The following is a 5,454-nucleotide window of genomic DNA, read 5'->3' on the forward strand; positions in this document are numbered from 1 at the left end:
ATTTCAAAATTAAAGATGGATATGAAGTTTAGAACAAGCACGGAGTAAATGAATTAGGAATGATGGGAAAGGAAAGCTCGAACTTCATGTTTAATGATAAAAAACAAAATAAAAAATCTGCAAAAAATACATATTGCCCAAAAGGGGCGTCTAGAAATAGACACTAATTATTTTAAAAAAAAAAAGGGAAAAAGCTGTTCCCAAGCGGTTGCTTCTTGACGCCAAAAGGCTCTCTTTGCCAATGTTGGGGGAGGAACTCCAAGACTGCTACGGTGCGTAAAGAAAAAAAAAGGAGTCAGATACTACCCAAGTAGTACAATTTAAAAACCTTAAAAGAAACAAGTCGAAACAAAAGTGAAATAAAGAAGGGGTTTATAAAGAACTGACAAGTAAAAATAAAAGGGCGGGATAAAGGCAAATAAGGAAAATGAGAGAAAAAGGATAGTGGGGGAGGGGATAAAAAACGGGGATTTTGTGAAAAAAAAAACCCTAACACAAAAAAATTGAAAGTAGAGACCCAAAAAAATAAATCCTCTCTTATAATTTATACGTAGACGGAAATATTTGAAGATCTCAAAGAAGATTTCATAAAAAAACGTGACAATCCGGATCCTCGAAAGAAAATAAAAAAAGGGATGTTGGGAGAACATGACCTCCTGGGTCCCAAAGCACCCGGGCGAGGTATTTAGAGAGCGGGGGTTGGGTTTTGTTCCCCAGAAGTCCTCTATAAGGCCCTTTTCCCTCTCACGACCAAGTTGTCCTCCACCTCCTTTGGTGCCCCAAAAGGGCCTTTTTAAAAGTTTAAACTGGTAGGTGTCGACAAAGAGGTGTAACAAGTCGCCCCTAAGGCTTCGGCCCAGGGGCCCACGGTCAGGGTGAGTTGGGGCTAAGAAGCCCGGGGTTTCTTGGGGGCCTTTTGGGTTTCAATCCTTTTGCCCCCCCACGCAATTAATTAGGGAGAGAAATTTAATGAAATACTGTCCCGGATTCTCGGATGGCCCGGGGACTGCGTGCGAGTGCCGCTTGATAGGCGCGAGGGGTGCGGGGACCCTGACGGGGTCGCACTGTCCGCGAAAACCACTATAAGGACCCCCGGCAAATGGACAGCCTAGAGGGAAAATGGTCAGCTGTGAAAATGTTTCGGCGGTTCCGGGAACATGGGGGGGTTTTGGTGCCAAAAAAGCTGCTCCCCCTACAAGCCAAACATGCTACAATTTTTCCCGCTTAAAGGCCGAGGGTCATTGGGAACCTAACCAGGGCCGCCTGAGGCAAAGCACCTTAGCCGGGAGCTTTTCTTTAAACCAGTACGAAAAGGTTTTCCCCCCAATGGGTCTCGAAGCCATCAGGTAAACGGCAACGGAGTTTACCGAGTGAGGGTTAGAGACTTCTCCCAAAGACCCATCGCGTCGCCGTTTGTGATCGATGGGGGCGATAGGGATATGCGGTGATGAAACGACCGACCCTTTCCCCCGCGGCCTTGAGGCTATACTGACGATCTACGCACATCCCCCCCCTAAAAAAGTTCTCAGGGGCTGGGGAAAAGATAAAATCACTCTAAAAAAGGGTGCGTTTTTCCGTAGCTACAAAACGATCGTTGCTGGCCCGGAAAAATCTCTCGGCGGGGAGGGTCACGTCTTGGCTATCGAGAGATGGCCGGACTGTCTTCCTTCGGCCGCAAAAGGGGGAAAGGGGGGCAAAGGGGCCCTTTAGTAAGGGGAGGGGAAAAGGGGGAGAAAAGGGGGATAGTGCAATCCCTCTACAAAAAACAAAAAAGTCCTGTTTTCGCTACCTCGAGGGGGACTTTTTTGCGCGAGGCCGTCTGCGTCAATTTTTTTAACGCTGGCCCCATTTGAGGGCCTCCAGCGGGGCGTGGGACAACAACTTTTTTTGATCGTTTGGGGGAACGGCACAGCTGCGAGTGCGGCCGGGGCCTCGTCAAATTTGAAGGTTCACCTCAAATCTCGGCGATGCGCTGCCACGGATCCATTCCCTTTGGGGATAAACCCCTTTCTCTGGGATTCTATAACACCTGCAGAGGTAAAAAGGTTTCCGTAAGGACTGGCCGCGCCCGGATGGGCCCAAATTTCGCCGAGGATTGGAACGCTGTTCCCGCAATTTTTCGTTCGCTTCTGTCCAATTTCGGCTCCTGGCAGAGACGATCCCCTCGTCAATCGCCACAACAAACGGGGGCCCCAACCCTTGAGAAGGGGGTATTCCGATGGGAAAGGTCCGACGGAGTCCGTCCTCTCACAAAAATCCTTTTTAAACCAAGACATTTCCAAAAGTTATTGGCAAAGATTGGCAGCCCCACATTTCAAAAAAACCCCAAAAGGGGGGTCCGGCGGGGGCCCGGGGTTGTAGAACGCACAGCCTTCATCCGTCTTTGGGACCCCGGAGGCTTGTCGTTTTCTGCATGTGGCGTGCTTGGGATCTGTCGAAAGCTTTCGAACTTTTGCGCACGCTGCTATTCATACACTCTCGATGATTTTGGGGCCCCTCGGGAGTTTAGAGAGACGAAAGGGCTGTCTTTTTCAAATGCGCTGACCGAGTTGCAGGGGGTTCAGCGCGGGGAAGTGTCGGCCTCATTTCGGGGCCCTAGCGTGAGACAGGTGATCCGTTGTCGCCCCTGCTTTTCCAATCTGGTCGTAATAGACACTAGGGAATTCTCTCGGGGAGTTGGCTATCGATTTTGGGAACCGGCTATCAATGCCCGGGTACGCAACGACATTGTGCTCCGGTCCTACCAAGATGGTCCGGGGAAAATTTACACGGCTTTATGACCCTTTTTGAGAAAAGGGCCCGAGATCAACGCGAGAAAGACCGGATGCGTCCTTGGCGTCCGGCAGACCAAAAAGGTGAAGGGGGACACCACCCTATTTCACCGTGGGGGCCGATAACCCCAAAGACCCGGTCGTGTCTGGGCGTAAACTGGGGTGCAATACACAGGGGCTAAAACTCCAGGGGATCCCCCTTAGCTCAGGCCCTCGACAAATCACGAGCGCACCTCTTAAGCCGCCAGCGGTGGGTTGTTGCGTGACTGTCCCTTCCCGGTATTTCAAACCGATGGACTGGGGGACGGTCTCGGCCCAAAACCCCAAGGTAAATATCATCGTACGCACCGCGGTCGACGATGGGAAAAGCGTTTTCCCCATGTGTTCCTGCCTAACCTGCAGCGCCGAACAGAGTGGGGGCTTTTGGAATGCCTCATTGAGAACTTTTATCCCATTCTGAAACTTAACCGACTGCAGCGTTTGTGTCGGAGTCACTCTACCCGCAGCATGCGCGGCTGCCGAAACCACGTATGTAGCTAGGCAGTTTGGGTCTGGTGTGAAAACCAGATGCGAGTGCGAAGTCGCAGAGTGACTACGACCGCTGACTCAACAGCATTTGTGCGGCCTGGTTGCGCGAGTCGTGCGATGGGAGTAGACTCAAAAGAGGTTGGGGGCCTCCAACCTGAGCTCCTACTGGTTATCGGCTGGCGCCGATGCCATCCCAGGTGCCGACTACGTGCACTATCACCACATACGAGCTAACTGCATACCGTCTAGAGCGAGATGCTTCCGAGTCGTGATGGGCGCGATAATCGCTGTCGTGCCGGTTGTCCCGAAACCGAGACGCCGGCTCACTGCGTGCAACGCTGCTTCAGAACGCAGGGAGTGAAATCCTGGGGCATGACGACCTATGCCGTCCAAGTTGGTGGCTATTTAAAAGCAGAAGGGATGGCCGTCGTTTCGGAACAAGCGTATTCGACGTCTGCCGGCCGGAGGGGGCCCCGACCTACCATCGCTAAGGTGGTGAGGCAGTGGTCGTAGACGCGCAGGTAGTGCTAGAAAAACCCGCGTTGGAGATGTCCCACGAGCGTAAGGTGGAAAAGAAACCGGTCATGTAATGATCTGGCAGCCGCTGTGGCGGAGCGCACAGGAGTACCACGAAATAATGTTCTTTTTAAACCGCCATTACTATTTCGTGGCAAGGTGTCTGGAGCTCGCGAAGCGAGTCTGAGTTGCGGGGGCTGGGTTTAACGCCGCCCAGCTCCCAAACCGTTGACGACCTGGGTCCTTGTGGGGCTCATGGGCTGGAAACGTTTAACGCAAGGACATCGCTTTTATAACGAGAGAAGACGGGCTTCATTAGTGGGGGCTGATGGGTGGCCGTAATTGGGCTCCGCATCATTCGCGCGAGTTGAATATTGCGTGAATGGTCGAGGGAAATACAAGCTCCTTTTCTAGCTCCGACCTTCACGTCCAGGGTGTTGCTGCGAACACCAACAGTAAAAGCTCTGCAATATCGTGTCGGGCTACTTGGCGACTGTTTTTGTAGCAGTCGTCGCGGGACCGTAGGGGAAAAGCCAAAAGCTCTCACTATTATGACGCCCATCGCCACCCTCCCCTGACCCCCTTTCGGCCCCTTTTCGTCGGCCGCCCGCTGGGGCCCCGACGCCACTGTCTGACTCAGCGGTCGTATCACTCTGTACCCCGCACTCGCATCTGGTTTTCACACCAAAACAAGCTGCCTAGCTACTACGTGGGTTTTGGCAGCCGCGCATGCTGCGGGTAGAGTACTCCGACACAACCCTGCAGTCGGTTAAGTTTCAGAATTGGGATCAAAGTTCTCAATAGAGGCATTCCAACCCGCCCTCTGTATCGGCGCATGCAGGGATCCAGCAGAACATCATAGGAAAAACGCCAGCCATCGTCGCACCGCGGGGCGTACGATGATATCTTACCCTTGAGGGGTTTTTGGCCGAGACCGTACCCACTGTCCATCGGTGATAAAACCGTGGAAAAGGGGACAGTCACGCAACAACCCAGCCGCTGTTGCGGCTTAAGAGTGCCCCGTGAGTTGCTCAATGGCCTGAGCTAAGGGTGGATCGCTTGCGGGGGTTCCCTAGCACCTGTGTATTCACCAGCCCAGATACGTCCAACATCGCCAAATCTTTGCGGTATCATCGCTCCCCCCCACGGTGAAATAAGGTGTGGTGGGCCCCCTTTCAACCATCTTGTCTCTGCCGGACGCCACCATGGACCGCACTCCGTTCTTTCTCGCGTTGATCCCGAGCCCATTTCGCATAAAGGCGTCATGAAGCCGTGTCAAGTTCTCCTGCAGACCATCTCTTGTAGAGACCAGGAGCACAATGTCGTCTGCGTAGCCCACGCATTGATAAGCCGGTTACCCAAAACCCATAGCCAACGTCCTCCAAGAGTATTCCTATGCTCCATCTACGACCAGATTGAAAAGCAGGGGGGACAACGGATCACCCTGTCTCACGCCACGGCCAATCATGATGGCCGACACTTCCTCAGCGCTGACCCCCTGCAAATCGGTCAGCGCAATTCGAATAGACAGCCCTTACGTACTCTCTAAAAATCCCGAGGGAGCCCCAGCTCATCAGAGTCTATGAAAACCGTGCGCAAAATTGAAAGCTTTCGCAGATCAAAGCAGCCACATCCCCCG

The sequence above is a fragment of the Nylanderia fulva genome, unplaced genomic scaffold (assembly GCF_048542155.1).
Source record: "Nylanderia fulva isolate GAGA-0341 unplaced genomic scaffold, ASM4854215v1 Scaffold778, whole genome shotgun sequence".
In the NCBI taxonomy this organism is placed as follows: Eukaryota; Metazoa; Arthropoda; class Insecta; order Hymenoptera; family Formicidae; genus Nylanderia; species Nylanderia fulva.